This window comes from Balaenoptera ricei, chromosome 6 (genome assembly GCF_028023285.1).
Source record: "Balaenoptera ricei isolate mBalRic1 chromosome 6, mBalRic1.hap2, whole genome shotgun sequence".
Lineage (NCBI taxonomy): Eukaryota > Metazoa > Chordata > Mammalia > Artiodactyla > Balaenopteridae > Balaenoptera > Balaenoptera ricei.
Window position 1 is genome coordinate 5,594,162 of NC_082644.1, and position 16,689 is coordinate 5,610,850.

The 16,689-nt window shown below is 36.0% G+C and overlaps 1 protein-coding gene and 1 long non-coding RNA gene across 6 annotated transcripts in view; one reads left to right on the top strand and one right to left on the bottom strand.

The window, feature by feature from the left end:
- GALNTL6 (polypeptide N-acetylgalactosaminyltransferase like 6) overlaps positions 1-16,689 on the top strand; it is a 1,732,831-nt gene that overhangs the window by 1,212,762 nt on the left and 503,380 nt on the right. The window lies entirely within an intron of this gene.
- Positions 11,158-12,462, bottom strand: LOC132368158 (uncharacterized). Its single transcript, XR_009503929.1, has 3 exons — positions 12,398-12,462; positions 11,449-11,496; positions 11,158-11,236 (listed from the first exon to the last, which is right to left on the bottom strand). It is a non-coding gene; the product is annotated as an uncharacterized LOC132368158 (long non-coding RNA).

Below are 16,689 nucleotides of genomic sequence, written 5' to 3' on the forward strand. Positions count from 1 at the left end.
GGTATATGGGAAGTTTCTTGCCTTTTGGGAAGTCTGAGGTCTTCTGCCAGCATTCAGTGGGTGTTCTGTAGGAGCAGTTCCACGTGTAGATGTATTTGTGGGGAAGAAGATGATCTCCATGTCTTACCCTTCTGCCATCTTGAAGGTCCCCTCAGTATTGTGGTTTTAAATTCAAATTCCATGTGTTCATTTCAGGTTTATAGGAAAATGACTTTTGTATACTAATTTATCATGCAACCTTCCTATAATTGCTTAATAGTTCCTGGAGTTCTTTTGTTAATTCTTTCAGATTTTCTACCTCGACAATCATCATTTCTCCTGTGAACAAAGACATAATTATTTTTTCCTTCCTATATGATATTGAAAAGGGGACATCTTTGTCTTGTACCTTAGTGTGAAAGCTTTTAGTTTCTCACAATAAAGTACTATGTTAGCGGTAGGTTTTTTGTAAATATTCTTTATCTGGTTGAAGAAGTTCCCCTCAATTCCTAGTTTACTGAGAGTTTTTATCGTGAGTGCGTGTTGGATTTTGTCATATACTTTTTCTGCATCTATTGATATGATCATGTGATTTTTCTATTTTAGTCTATTGATGTTATTGATTACATTAATTGATTTTCTAATGTTGAACCAGTCTTGCATACCTGGAACAAATCCCACATGGACATAGGTTGTAGTTTTTTGTTATATTGTTTGATTTGATTTGCTCATATTTTGTTGAAGATTTTTGCATCTATATACATGAGAGATACTGGTTTCTAGTTTTCTTGTAATATCTTTGTCTAGTTTTGTTATTAGGGAAATGCTGCCCTTTTAGAATGAGTTAGGAATTATTTCCTCTGCTTCTATCCTCTGAAAGAGATTGTAGAGAATTGTTAAAATTTCTTCATTAAATGTTTGATAGATAGAACTCATAGTGAACCCTCGACCTGGTACATTCTGTTTTGGAAGGTTATTATTTATTCAATTTATTTAATGAATATTGGCCTATTGTCTATTTCTTCCTGTGTAAGTTTAGGCAAATTATGTCTTTCAAGGAAATGGTCCTTTCGTATAGGTTATCAAATGTGTGAGAATAGATTTGCTCATATTATCCTTTTATTATGCATAGGATCTATGGTACTGTCCCTTCTTTCATTTCTGATACTAGTAATTTATGTCTACTCTTTTTTTTCCTGCTCTAATTATTATTTCTTTCCTTCTGATTATGTTGGATTTAATTTGCTCTTATTTCTCCAGTTTCCTAAGATGGACACATAAACAATTGATTTTAATTATTTTTTTCTTTTCTAATATATGCATTCAATACTGTAAATTTCCCTCCAAGCACTGCTTTTGCTGCATCCCACAAATTTTGATAAATTACATTTTCGTTTTGAATTAGTTCAAAATATCTTTTAATTTCTCTTGAGATTTCTTTTTGGACTCACGTGTTATTTAGAAGTATGTTGCCTAATGTCTTCCAATTTGGAATTTTTCAGTTACCTTTCTGTTATTGATTTTTTAGTTTAATTCCATTGTGGTCTGAGAGGAGACACTGAATCATCTCTATTCTGTTAAACTTGTTAAGATATGTTTTATAACACAGAATGTGTTCTATTTTAGTGAATATTCCACATGTGTTCTGCTGTTGTTGGATGAAGTAGTCTATAGATGTCAATTACATCCAGTTGACTGATGGTGCTGTTGACTTCAACTATTTCCTTACTGAAATCCTGCTGCTGGATCTGTCCTTTTCTGATAGAGGGGTGTTGAAGTCTTCAACTATGACAGTGGAATCATATATTTCTCTCTGAAGTTATATTACTTTTGCCTCAAATAGTTAGACACAGTTTTTAGGCACATACACATTAAGATTTTTATGTCTTCTTGGATACTTGACCCCTTTATCATTACATAATGCCCTTCTTTTCTCTGATAACTTTATTTACTTTGAGGTCTGCTCTGTCTGAAATTAATACAACGATTCCTTCTTTTTATGATTAGTGTTACTATGGTATAGTTTTCCCCATCCATTTACTTTTAATGTATGTGGGTCTTTGTATTTAAAGTGTGGTTTTTTTAGGCAACATGTAAGTGATCTTGTTTTTTGATCCACTCTGACAATCTCTGTCTTCTAATTGAAGCATTTAGATCATTGACATTCAGAGTAATTATTAATACCATTGGATAAATACTTGGCATATTCATTACTCTTTTCTATTGCTTGACCTTGCTCTTTGTTCCTATTTTTGTCTTCTGCTCTTTTTCTGCCTTTTGGGATTTTAATTAAGCATTTTATATGAGTCCATTTTCACTCCTGTCCTAGCACCTTAGTTATACTTCTTTTTTTTTTTTTTTTTTTTTTTTACTTTTGTTGGTGGTTGCCCTAGAGTTTGCAATATTCATTTACAGTTAATTCAAGTTCAATTTCAAGTAACACTATACTACTTCAAGGGTAGTGTAAGTACCTTATAAAAAGAAAATAATCTTAATTCCTCCCTATTGTCCATTGTATCATTTATGTCATTCATTTCACTTATATATAAGCATATATATATATTTATATATATATCATACATAAGCATACACAATCAAATATATTATTGCTATTATTTAAACAATTATCTGTTAAATCAATTAATAAAAAAATTAAAGCTTTTATTTTAGCTTCACTTATTCCTCCTTGATGTTCTTCCTTTCTTTATGTAGATCCAAGCTTCTGACCTATATTATATTACTTCACTCTAAAGAATTTCTTTTCATTTATTTATTGAGGTAACATTGATTTCTAATATATGTTTCCTGTGTACAACATCACACACTGACTTCTGTAAACACTACGGTGGGTACACCATCAAAAGTTTACTTTCCATCCATCATCATACAGTTTACCCCTCCTACCAATTTGCCCTTCCCCAACCCTCCTCCCTCTCTGGTAACCACCACTCTCTTCTCTGTATTATGTGTTTGGTTTTGTTTGGTTTGTTATTTTTTTTGTAGTCCACATATGAGTGAAATCACATGGTATTTGTTTTCTGTTTGATTTATTTCACCGCAGCATAATACAGGTCCATACATGTTTTCACAAATGGCAAGATTTCATCTTTTTTATGACTGACTAATATTCCATACTCTGTGTGTGTGTGTGTTTGTGTGTATAACTCACTTCTTTATACATTCTACCATTGAAGGGCACTTAGGTTGTTTCCACATCTTGGCTATTGTAAATAATGCTGTGATGAATATAGAGATTCATATATCTTTTTGAATTAGTGTTTTTGTATTCTTTTGATAAATAACCAGAAGTGGAATAGCTGGATCACATGGTAGTTCTGTAGTCTTAAATTTTGAGGAATTGCCATAGTGTTTTCCATAATGGCTGCACGAATTTACATTTCCACCAACAGTGTATGACTATTCATTTTTTTCCACATTGTCTCCAGCATTTATCATTGCTTGCCTTTTTTGATAATAGCCATTCTAATGGACGTGGGGTGATTTCTCATCATGGTTTGATTCATGTTTTCCTAATGATGGTGAACATCTTTTCATATGCTGTTACCATCTGTATGTCTTTTTGGAAAAATGCCTATTCAGGTCCTCTGCTCATTTTTTTTTTTTTTTTTTTTTTTTTTTTTTTTTAATTTATGTTGCCATGTTTTGTTTTTTTTTTTAATTTTATTTATTTATTTATTTATTTATTTATTTATTTATGGCTGTGTTGGGTCTTCGTTTCTGTGTGAGGGCTTTCTCTAGTTGCGGCAAGTGGGGACCACTCTTCATCGCGGTGCGCGGGCCTCTCACTATCGTGGCCTCTCCCGTTGCGGAGCACAGGCTCCAGACGCGCAGGCTCAGCAATTGTGGCTCACGGGCTTAGTCGCTCCGCGGCATGTGGGATCTTCCCAGACCAGGGCTCGAACCCGTGTCCCCTGCATTGGCAGGCAGATTCTCAACCACTGCGCCACCAGGGAAGCCCCTCTGCTCATTTTTTAATCAGGTGGTTTGATGTTTTTGTTTTTGAGTTGTATAAGTTCTTTATATATTTTGGGTATTAACCCCTTGTTGGATATATGATTTGCAAATATTTTCTTCCATTCAGTAGGTTGTCTTTTCATTTTGTTGATGCTTTCCTTTGCTGTGCAGAAGCTTTTTAGTTTGGTGAAGTCCCATTTGTTTTGCCTGAGGGAACATATCCAGAAAGATATTGCTAAGAATGTCAGTGTACTGCCTATGTTTTCTTTTAGGAGTTTTATGCTTTCAGATCTTATGTTCAGATGTTTAATCCATTTTGAGTTCATTTTTGTGTATGGTATAAGCTTATATATATATACACATATAGTTTCTTTTGTGTGTGGCTGTTCAGTTTTCCCAACACCGTTTATTAAAGAAACTATCATTTCTCCATTGTATATTCTTTGCTCCTTTGTCATAAATTAATTGCCTATGTATGTGTGGGTTTATTTCTGGGCTCTCAATTCTGTTCCAGTTATCTATGTGTCTGCTTTTCTGCCAATACCATGCTGCTTTGATTACTATAACTTTGTAGTATAGTTAGGATACTTTGAAATCTGGGAGTTTGATAGTTCCAGCTTTGTTCTTTATTCTCAGGATTGCTTGGGTTATTTGGGGTCTTTTGTGGTTCCATACAAATTTTAGGGGTTTTTCTTCTATTTCTGTGAAAAAATGTCATTGGTATTTTGATAGGGATTGCATTGAATCTGTAGATTGTTTTAGGTAATACGGACGTTTTAACAATATTAATTCTTCTAATCCATTAGCATGGAATATCTTCCCATTTCTCTTCAATTTCTTTCAATAAGGTCTTATAGTTTTTCGTGTTCATTTCTTTCACCTCCTTGGTTATATTTATTGCTAGGTTTTTTATTTTTTTGCAATTGTAAATGGGATTTAAAAAAATTCTTTCTGCTAGTTCACTGTTAGTGTATACAAATACAACCAATTTTTATATATTGATTGTGTCCGGCAACCTTATTGTATTTATTAGTTCTAATCTTTTTTTGGTGGAGTCTTGAGGGTTTTCTATATGGAAAATCATGTCATCTGCAAATAGTGACAGTTTTACTTCTTCCTTTCTAATTTGGATGTGTTTTGTATTTCTTTTTCTTGTCTGATTTCTGTAGCTAGGAATTCCTATACTATGCTGAATAGAAGTGGCAAGAGTTGGCATCCTTATCCTGGTCTTAAAGGGATAGCTTTCAGTTTTTCACCATTGAATATGATATTAGCTGTGAGTTTGTCATATGTGACCTTTATGATGTTGAGGTACATTCCTCCTATACCCATTTTTTTGAGTTTTTAATCATAAATGGGATTGAACCTTGTCAGATGCTTTTTCTGCATATATTGAGATGATCTTATGATTTTTATCCTTCATTTTGTTAATGTGATGTCTCACATTGATTGATTTGCAGATATTGAATATCTATCTTATATCCCTGGAATAAATCCCACTTGATCTTGGTGTATGATCTTTTAAATGTATGGTTGTATTTGGTTTGCTAATATTTTATTGAGGATTTTTTTCATCTATGTCCATAGAGACATTGACCAGTAATTGTGTGTGTGTGTGTGTGTGTGTGTGTGTGTGTGTGTGTGTGTGGTCCTTGTCTGGTTTTGATGTCAGAATAATATTGGCCTCATAAAATGAGTTGGGAAGTGTTTCCTCCTCTTGAATTTTTTGGAAGAATGTGAAAAGGGTAAGTAGTACATCTCCTTTGAATGTTTGGTAGAATTCACCTGTGGAGCCATCTGGTCCTGGATTTTGTTTGTTGGGAGGCTTTTGATTTCTGTTTTAATCCCTTTACTCATGATCATTCTATTCAGATTCTCTATTCATAATTCAGTCTTGGAATGTTTTATGATTGTAAGAATTTATCTGTTTCTTCTAGGTTGTCTAATTTGTTGGCATATAGCTAGCTATTCACAGTATTCTCTTATAATCCCCTTTGTATTTCTGGGGTTGGTTATAATTTCTTCTCTTTCATTTCTGATTTATTTATCTGAGCCCTCTTTTCTTTTTCTTGGTGAGTCTAGCTAATGTCTTGTCAGTTTTATCTTTCTTTTCAAAGAACCAGTTCTGAGCTTGATCTTTTCTGTTGTCTGTAAGTTTCTATTTCATTTATTTATGTTCCTTTCTTTATTATTTCCTTCCTTCTACTGACTTTGGGCTTCATTTTCTAGTTCCTTTAGGTGCAGGGCTAAATTGTTTGAGACTTTTCTTGTTCTTGAGGTAGGGCTGTATTTCTATAAACTTCTCTCTAGTACTGCTTTTGCTGCATCCCATAAATATTGGTGTGTTTTATTTTCATTTTCATTTGTCTTAAGGTTTTTTAATTTTTTTCTTTGATTTTTTTTTCATTCCTAATGATTGTTCAGCAGCATGTTGTTTAGTCTCTACATATGTGATTTTCCTAGTTTTCTGTAGTTGATTTCTAGTTTCATATCATTGTGATTGGAAAACATACTTGATACAATTTCTGTCTGTCTTTTTAAATTTAATCGAGACTTGTTTTGTGTCCCAACATATGATCTATCCTTGAGAAAGTTTCATGTGCACTTGAGAAGAATTTGTATTCTGCTGCATTTGGATGGAATGTTCTATATAAATCTATTATGTCCATCTTGTCTAATGTTTCATTTAAGGCCACTGTTTCCTCATTGACTTTCTCTCTGGAAGATCCATTGATGTAAGTAGAGTGGTAAACTTCCCTACTATTATGGTGTTGCTGTCAATTCTCCCTTTAGGTCTTTTAATAATTGCTTTATCTATTTTGGTGCTCCTGTGTTAGGTGCATATATATTAATAACTGTTATGTCTTCTTGATGAGTAGTTCCCTTTATCATTATATACTATCCATCTTTGTCTTTTGTTACTTTTTTTTGGCTTGAAGTCTATTTTGTCTGATGAGTATGGTTACACCCACTTTCTTTTGGCTGCTCTTTGGTTGGAGTATCATCTTCTACTCCTTCACTTTGAGCCTATGTTTGTCTTTAGAGCTGTAATGAGTCTCCTATGGGCAGCATATGGTTGGATTTGTTTTTTAATTCATCCAGCCACTTTGTGTCTTTTGGTTTATTCATTCCATTTGAATTTAGGGTGATTATTGATAAATGAGGACCTTTTACTGCCATTTTACTTTTGTTTTCTTGTTGCTCTATATCTCCGTTTTCTCTTTCCTTGTTTCTATTCTATGTACCATTTTAGTTTGGTGGTTTTCTGTGATGTTTTTCTCAGTTTCCTCATTATATTTTGTGTCTCTGCTGTAGATGTTTTGTGGTTACTGTGAGGTTTGTGTAAAATGTCTCATAGATAAGATGCTATCAGCAGAAAAAGGACTATTCTCTTCCCCTTTTGAGTTTTTGTTGTCTCAACTTACCCCTTTTTATGTTGTTTCACTACTAAATTGAAGTAGCTATAGTTATTTTTACTGCTTTCATTCATTTAACCTTTAGGCTATAATTGTTTAACAGCTTATTCTGATATAGAGTTGCAATTTTCTAATTCTGTCTGTCCATCTGTCACCTTACCCAGAGTTTTGTGTACTTTTATCTTTTCATTTCAGGTAAAAGAGGTCATTTCAGCATTTCTTGTAAGGCAGGCCTACAGTTGATGAACTTGCTCAGCTTTTGTTTGTCTGAGAAAGCCTTTATTTCTCCTTCATGTGTGAATGAGAACTTTGCTGTATAGAGTATTCTTGCCTGACAGTTTTTATCTTTTAATATTTTGTGGATGTAATTCCACTATCTCCTGGCCTTAGTTTCTGCTGAAAAATCTGCTGAGAGCCTAGTGGGGGTAACGTTATGGGTTACCACCCATTTTTCCCTGGCTGCCTTTAACATTCTTTGTCATTTTTTGCTAGTTTTAATATAATGTGTCTGTCTTGGAGAAAATCTTTTTGCATTGAGGTAATTAACTGTTCTTTAGATTCATGGACCTGTATATCCAGTTTCTTCCTCAACTTTGGGAATTTCTCAGCTATTATTTCTTTAAATAATGTTCTTCTCCCTTCTCTGTTTCTTTTCCTCTGAGATACCCATTACCCTAATTGTTGCCCTTCCTAAAAGAATCAAATAGCTCTCATAGAATTTCCTCATTTTTAACATATCATTTCTAGATTTCTATCTCCAAGCTCACTAATTCTCTCTTCCATATGGTCTGCTCTATTTCCAGTGCTTTCTATTGCATTCTTCACCCTGTTTATTGAGTTCTTCAGCTCCAGAATTTGTTTGGTTGTATTTTAGATTTCCAGTCTCCTTGGGAAGATATTTTTTCTGTTCATTATTTTTAGTTCTGAGCTCATTGAACTGCCTTTCTGAGTTTTTTTGTAGTTCACTGAGTTTCTTCAGGACGGCTGTTTTGAATTCTCTATCAGATCACAGTATTCTGTGACTTTAAGTTTGGTTTCTGGAGAATTGTCATTTTCTTTTTGTGATACTGTGTTACCATGGAGTTACTCCTTTGCCAGAACGTTTGAAGTAGCATACATAGTTCCTCTTTAGGTGAAGCTTTTTTCCACTTGAGTCTAATGATTCAACAGGTTAGTAGTAATTAGAGGCCATTCTTTTACTTTCCATTAGGTGGCGCTATGGCACACATTTTTGTTTCCACTTACCTGCTCTGCCTGTGGTTACATTTGCGAATCTACACTTACCACCCTATACCACCTCTGTCAGAGATGTTGCCATGTGCCCTTGTTTTCACTGCTTGTGTCTCCCGGGGTTGCTGGTGCCTTGCTGCTGCCAGTGATATTCCTGCTGTTGCTGGCATGGCTGCCTGGGGCACTGGGGGCACCTCTGCCACCTCTGGGGTGTCCTGGTTATCAGCCTCCACTGCAGCTGGTGGAGAAGGTACCCAGGCTCCTGGGTGCCTCTGCTGTATCTTGGGTTGTCAAATTTGCAGTCACTGCCATTGAGGGCCGGGAGCTGGAGATGCGGGCACCTCTGTAGCTAGAGGGATGGGGTCACCTGGGGCCATGGGCACCCCTGCAGCCAGGAGGCCAGAGTCGTGTGTGTTGACTCCCGGCTGCTTCTGGGTTCTCTGGGGCTGTGGGCTCAGCAGCTCTGGCCAAGGGTCTGGGATCACAGGCACTGCCTCAGCTGCCCCCCCCCCCCATCCTGACTCCTCTATAGGGCCCAGTCCCCCCACCTTTACATGTACAGATGTGTGGAACTCTCTGCTGTGTCGGGCAGAAGCACCTTTGTTGAGTGGTGGGTGTTCTACTGGTCATGGGATTGATTGAAGGGGAGAGACAAAGGGAGTGTCTCATGCCATCAAGGTGCTGACATCACTTCTCAATAATTTCCTTTTAACATCACTTGCAAGGCAGGTCTACTGGCAACAAATTTCCTCAGTTTTTGTTTGTCTGAGAAACTCTTTATTTCTGCTTCATTTTTAGAGGATAATTACACAAGCTACAGATTTCTGGGTGGGTGGGGGTTTTAAATATCCCACTCCACTCTCTTTTGCTTATTTGGTTTCTGATGAGGAGTCTCTTGTAATTCTTATCTTTGATTTTCTATAGGTAAGGTGTTTTTATTTTTTCTTTCTGGCTTCTTTCAGAATTTTTTCTGTATCTTTATTTTCTATTGATATTTATCTAGGCATATAATTTGAAAATTATATGCCTAGATAAATGTTTTTGGCATTTACACTGCTTGGTATTCTCTGAGCCTCCTGGATCTGAGGTTTGGTGTCTGACATTAATTGGGGGAAACTTCTCCATCATTATTGTTTCAAATATTTCTTCTGTTCCTTTTTCCGTTTCTTCTTCTGTTATTCCCATTGTGCACATATTATATAGACCTTTTGTAGTTGTCCCATGGTCGGTATTCTGTTTTTTTTTTTGTTCTCCTAGCTTTTCAGTTTTGTAGTTTTCTATTGATATATCCTTAAGCTCAGAGATTCTTTCAACCATGTCTAGTCTACTCATAAGCCCATCAAAAGCATTCTTCATTTATCTTACAGTATTTTGATTCTTAACATTTCATTCTCTTTGCTTACATTGCTTATCTGCTTTTGCACGCAGTCTACTTTATCCATTAGAACCCTCAGCATATTAATCATAGTTGTTCCAGAAATTCTATTTCGATGTTTTATGGCAAATATTAAGCACCAGGGAGCATTTTAGCTGCTCAGGGTAAATGATAAAGATATGTTGTGGGCACTGGAGATTTGAGTCTAGTAGAGGAGACTGGAATACTTCAATTTTTTTTCTGAGTCCTTTCACTTCGGTTTATAAGGAACAAAGACAGACAGAGGTCCTAGCAGCAAGGGAAAATATGGCTTCTTTATAGAATCACTTTGTTACATTTATGCAGAACTAGTTCTGCCTACAGAACTAGGCAATGTATGAGGAAATGATTTATATGATAAGAGAAAAAACAAGGAAGCTAAGGATGAAGGGGTGCAAATGTCCAGGAAGAACTGCCAGAGTCTCTGCTTTGCCCTCAGTTAATTTGTTAAGCTTCTTAGATTGTTGAGAAACAACTGGGTAAGATATGCTGGGGTATAAATACGAAATGGGAAAGTTACACTTACACCACTTAACATCTTATTTTCAAGTTCTTTAAAACCACTTCCAGTTACGTTGTCTGGAGTAGGAGGATAGGACAGGGCATTAGAAATATTCACAAATGCCAGTCATGCTCACATGTCATGTCTACAGGAGACTTAGATGGCCTCTAGTTTCAGCCTAGACCACTGTTATGATGACATGATAGACAAGCCTGCAGTGCATTTTCTGTTTGTTAAATTGTTTTGAATATGAAATCAGTCTATGTATTCTCTCCATCTTTCCTCTGTCATGTGTAATCTTTCCTTTAATAGTAGCCTTCTGCTTTCTTGTTGAGGACCTGCTGAGATGTGCTTATGCATAACAAAAAGATGCCCCCATTTTTCCTCTCAAAACCATTTGCACAACATTTAGCAAAACAGACCAAACTTTCTTGAAGTAAGTTCAAGATGCTCGTGGATCAACAGAATACTCCATAGAGTAGAAAAGACTTGTTTCAAGCTGTCTAAAGCAATACGTTCAAGTGTAAAATTTTTGTGAGACTGGCAAACTGTGTAAATCATTTATTTCTACAAATAATTAAGATCATCGTATTTGTATAATACTGTGTATACATTTCTAATTTAATGCAAGGCTGGTACCTGTCTTGATGAGTGGGCAAAGTCCAGTTGCATACCTGCGAAGCTGAGTCTGGAGCGAGTCATTACATTTTCAAATAAAACCTGAGAAGAGAATAAATACAAAAGAACACTGTAGAAGATTAAAAATTAAGATATTCACTAATTTTTTTTTCTTAAAAAATTTAGTGGCCCACTTTTTGACAGCTCATTTTCCAATACATTAGGGGTCAACTTAGTATTAGACATGTATTAGGAAATTGAAGCAAAGAATCACATACAGAAAATACAATAAATATCTGTAAGGCAACAGTTACCTGGAAGGTATTCATGTCTCAGCCCTACATCATTGTAACATCTTCATCCTAAAGTTCAGGAGAAATAAGTATTACCATAGAATTATTAGAAAAATACAATAGAGAAACAGTGCATGTGGGGCATTTTTGCCTGCTTAGTCCCAAATTCTAATCTTTATTTACTCTTGAATAATGATACAAACTAAACTATTATTGTATCTTCAAAGTTATCACGAAAATGAACATTTGGAACCTGAGACTATAGAGGGAGCCCGAGACTGAAAGCATGGAGGAGTCTAGGGGTCTTCTCCATGTACCTTCACACCAGCACGTCACAGGAATTGTGTTGTCAAAGAAACTCATTTAAGAAACTCATTTGACCTTGTTACAGACTTAGAAGAGAGAAGCTTCACTGAAACAAAGACCCCTTTGTGTTCTGGTTACTACTGGTGCAAAATGAGCCTCCCCAAAACTTACTTAATAATGCCTGTGCATTCTGTGATCAGGGATTCAGACAGAGCTCTCAGTAAGGAAGGTTTTTCTCTGCTACATGATGGCTGGAGTCTCATTTGGGAAGTTGGTGGCAGGAGGTGACTAGATGTCTAGGGGGTGAAATCCTTGGCCGGCATCTGGAAGCAGTTACTGGCCTCTGGCTGGAGCACGTGAGTGTAGCTTGTTACTGGGACCTAACTTCCTGACATGGCAAGCTCGGGATACCTCAAGATCTATCTTATCTGGCATCTCAGGAATCCAAAGGCAAGGGTCCCAAAGATACCAATAAGGTGGTGCATGTCCTTTATTTTGTTAGCTGCCAAGGTCAAATAGCATTTCTTTGTACGACGTCTCCTAAGCAGTCATAGCCTGGCTTGGCTTCAAGAAGGGGGACATAAACCCCACCCCTTGACAAAAGGAGTGTCAAAGAATTTACAGACATATTTTAGAGCCACCACAGTGGCTGAGCATGCCATACCTGAGGAGCGAGGGGATTGTGTCTTACGTCTTCTGAAGGGAGTCTTAGTGGAGGAGTGGAGTCCTCTGTGGATAAAAGGGAAGAGGTTGCATCTGTTCCACAAGATTGTAAGTTTAGGACATGGTCTAGCGAGAGGGCATTTCCAACTGTTCCTGATGCCCTATCCATCCCATCCCTCTACTCAAGACAGCAAAATTAGAAATTACCGTTGTGTCTTTGTAATATGTGTGTGTGTGTGTATATATATATATATATATATATGCATATACACACAGAGAGATATAAAACAAATAAATAAGCAGCATTAGCAAATATCTAAAGAAAGAGCAAGTATAAATAGCACTTGAGGATAACAGACTAGAGAATTTCAGAGAAGGAAGTGTAGTTACTTCACTTAAAATTGAATTAGACATGGGTATTGATACATATGTATGTTTATATATATTCTCATATATATCTGAATACATATATATGGACACACACATATAGACACATAAACCTGCATGGTTACAAATGTGTGTGCATATACACACAGAGCAATGACTAGGACTTTGCAAAATAAAAAAAAAATTTATCCATACTTCATTTTATTCTGAATCAGAAATTATTATCGGTAAGCACTTTAGAATGAATACTACTTTCATTATCTATTAATTAACTTGTGCATGCTTGCTTATTCATTTTAGTAAAATTCCTAGCATTATGTCTCTAAATGTATAATATGTGACTAAACAGTGAATATGTTTTTCAATGTAAAGTCACTTCTCTACAGTATATTCTAAGTAGTTGCTCAACCAGGATTATGTTTTGCAGAGAAGCATTAAAACCGTTGACCATTTTATTGCTAACACCCACTGATTTTGTGGTTGGAACATTTGGTTATATTGTAGTTACATTAAATAATGTAGCACATTAAATAATATAGCAATTACCAATTTTGCAAGATCCTATTCTATTCATCTGCATATATCTTACCATGCTGTATATTAGATACGAAATAATTAGATACCAAAGGAAAGGAGTAAAAGTGTGGATACACACTCTGCTACTGCTTCTGACATATGCACCTAGCGAAGCAGATGGAATTGTGTTCCTGGGATGTTTGAGGACTTTCAGAGTGCTTCCTATCAGCAGGATCTGGAGACCAATTACTGAACACTCTCCACAGGGGTCTTGCCTCAGAGTTTTTAAAAAGAGTTGAATAATATAGAAACTCTCCGACTTCCCACTGAGAGAGACTGAAGCAGCCTCAGAGAGAAACAGCCTATTGGAGTTGAACTAAAAATGAAATAAAGTCTTTAGTGTTTACATATGTAGTTGGCTGTAAGGTTGCAATGTAGGGACATGATAAAGGGGTGTGGGGAGAATATCATAAGTCCCTGCCTTTTCTTGTGTCTGGAATTAAAAGAATGGAAAGGAAAACTAAACGCCCAGTTCAGACCTGAAAAAATGGTTTAGGTAAGAATTTGTAATAGTAAATTAATGGAAGAAATTTGCTGCATTTGAAAGCCCGAAGGTATCTTAAGAGTATTGTATAGTGTGTCTATTTTTGACCCTTCACATTACATAGTAGGTTCTGGAGGCTTGACGGGCCTGCTGAGTCGCCCGTGAACAGCTACCAACAATTCTCTGTGGTGTAACAGTCTTATGGTTATTTTACTGATAAGAAAACTAAAGTTCACAGAAGCAGACCTGAGACTCTGGACCAGGCCTGCAAAAGTTCAGCGTCTTTGGTGAGACTCATAAAATCTATTTTCTGAAAGGATCAGATTGTACAACAAAGTTAGTAAGAGGACTGAAGAGTGCCTCTTAAGAGTTTTAGTAGCTCATTCATTCATTTTATTCACTCATAGTATTTATGAAGCACACATGTCCCTTGGATGCCAGGCACTAAGATAGGGCTAGGAATACACCAGTGAGCAAGACAGGGGTCGTCCTGGGCCCGCTGTAGCCTGAAAACTCATAAAAACTAAGCTACTGGAATTGCATTTTACACATGAGAAAACAGAAGGGAAAAGATGTTAACATACGTGTAGGCAAAGCCCAACTCAGATCTCTCAATTCCTAGAGTAGTTTAGTGCTCTTCCAATAATAATGTAATATTATTTCAGAAGAATTATCATTCAGTTATGATTAATTAAACCAATAAAAGCCTGGTTGCCTTCCATTTAGGCTACACCAATCAAAAGTATGAATTATCCATGGTCTCCCCTTGCATTCAGTCCTTGCTTATTTTTCAATGAGTCAAAACAAGAAAGGAGGGAGGCGAATGCTGACATAGTAAAGTTAAAGTAATTACATTATTGGTGACCAGTTGCAGTTTCTAAGAACAATCATGCGGAGTAAGGTCTAAAGCCCAGAACAGATATGGACTCTCCAGAATTGCCCATCTGGGTTCTATACACCATTCTCAAGAATTAGATACATCTCTTTTTATAAAATACCATTTTAAAGGGAGTTAGAAATGTTGAGATCAATGTTGAGACAGAGGAAAAAGACTGTTGGTACTCGATGAGACAGCTTTCCAATGTTAACTTCTCGATAATGAAACATTTAAACATGTGCAAAAGTAGGAAGCTTCCCCGTATATCCATCACTCAGCTTCAACAATTATTAGCTGATAGTCTCATCTATATTCTTTTCCACTTCTCACCCCATATTATTTTTAAACGTATCCCAGACAGCATATAATTTTCTCTGTAAATATTTCAGTGTGTATCACTAAAGAAAAACACATTTAAAAACGTATCACATTCAAAATATTTTGGCAATAATTCCCAGGGAGAGTGTTTGTTAGGAAGCTGAGCGAAATGGGCATCTTACAAAAAGAACTAACATAAAACATTTTAACCACAGCGAGCACTTCCAATACAAAAAGTAAATTCAAAGAGCTCACTTTTAGGGATGAGTTCTTCAAAATTGGGAATTGCGCTGGTAGCCTTCTCAAGATAGAAAGACCAAAAATTTCCACATGAAAACACACACACACATATAGAACACTTTGTCATGAAATGTCTTCTTCCGGCTTGGCATTATTTGTAACAGCACTGAGATGATTGTTTTCCTGCTACTGCCTGTTACTTGAATTTACACTCCTCGATGTAGATATGGCAAATGTGCCTGATGGGTTAGTATTCCCTGGTATTCATAATCTGAGTAACAAAAGTATCTGAGACTAGAAGTGGGAAGTCTGGGAAGCCCAGAAGGAGAGCACTTCTGGCTGCTCTTATGAGTGTGATGTTTATCACGATGCTTGACCCCTAGACATAGATGTGCTGGCAGTGGGTCCAAAGAAGATTTCTGCAAACTCAGAGATAACTCAAGCTGGAGCTTGGAAGATAGATAGAAGAATAAAGGTTGAATTTTTTTTTATATATCCTCTACTTCAAAGACTTTTTTAAAAATCCCTTTTCTATTTCAACTGTCTTAAAATGATTAGGTTCTGTGTCAACACCTGCACCCATATCAAAAGGGGTCACAGAGGCAACATGATGATGGCATTGGCATCCCTCAAAAGGAATATGGAAAATGAAAGGTGAAGATCTATTTATTAGAGTAAGAGTTCCCACGTTAGAGCATTCTTACTCAAATTTGAGGACGCAGGATTTACTTTATTATGGAAGGCTGGAATTTCATTCATTTCTTTATTCCACAAATACCCACTGAGTGCTTATAATATGCAAGGCTCTAGGGGTATAATAATGGGAAAACACAGTCTATTCACTCATGTAGTTAACATTCTAGCTATTTCCTTACACAATGTATTCAATCATGGTGGTTACATTTGTGACAATTTTTTTCCCCCTTAACCAGCAAAACGCTTTTATGAAACAAATTTTTTTAAGTCAGGCTCACCCAGAATAATCAAATGAATTTTATCTGGAACCCTAATAAATGAAGTACATTAATGTGATACTGACTTGTGAAAATATTATAGCTAAGTATGTATTTCTATTATTGATTTATAAAAGCATCAATAATACCAAGGAGATTTTTTTGAAGGACAAAAAATGAAGGCAGAGATTATAGACAACTCAGGCTTCTGTCAACCTCGTAAATAGTCTTTCTCTGTATTTTATTTTGGTTGCAGCCACTTGGAGAGAGGTCTGAATCCTGATACACACAATAGTCTTAAATGTCACTTTTGTGTAAAAAAAGAGAAATTCTGACAATTTGAAGAAACTTTTCAATTAATTTCTCAATATACTTGAAGGGGTATTAGGAAGAAATTTGCATTTCAAATTCAAACATTTCTAATTTATGCTTATAGTATAGTGGAATAGTTCAGTGTT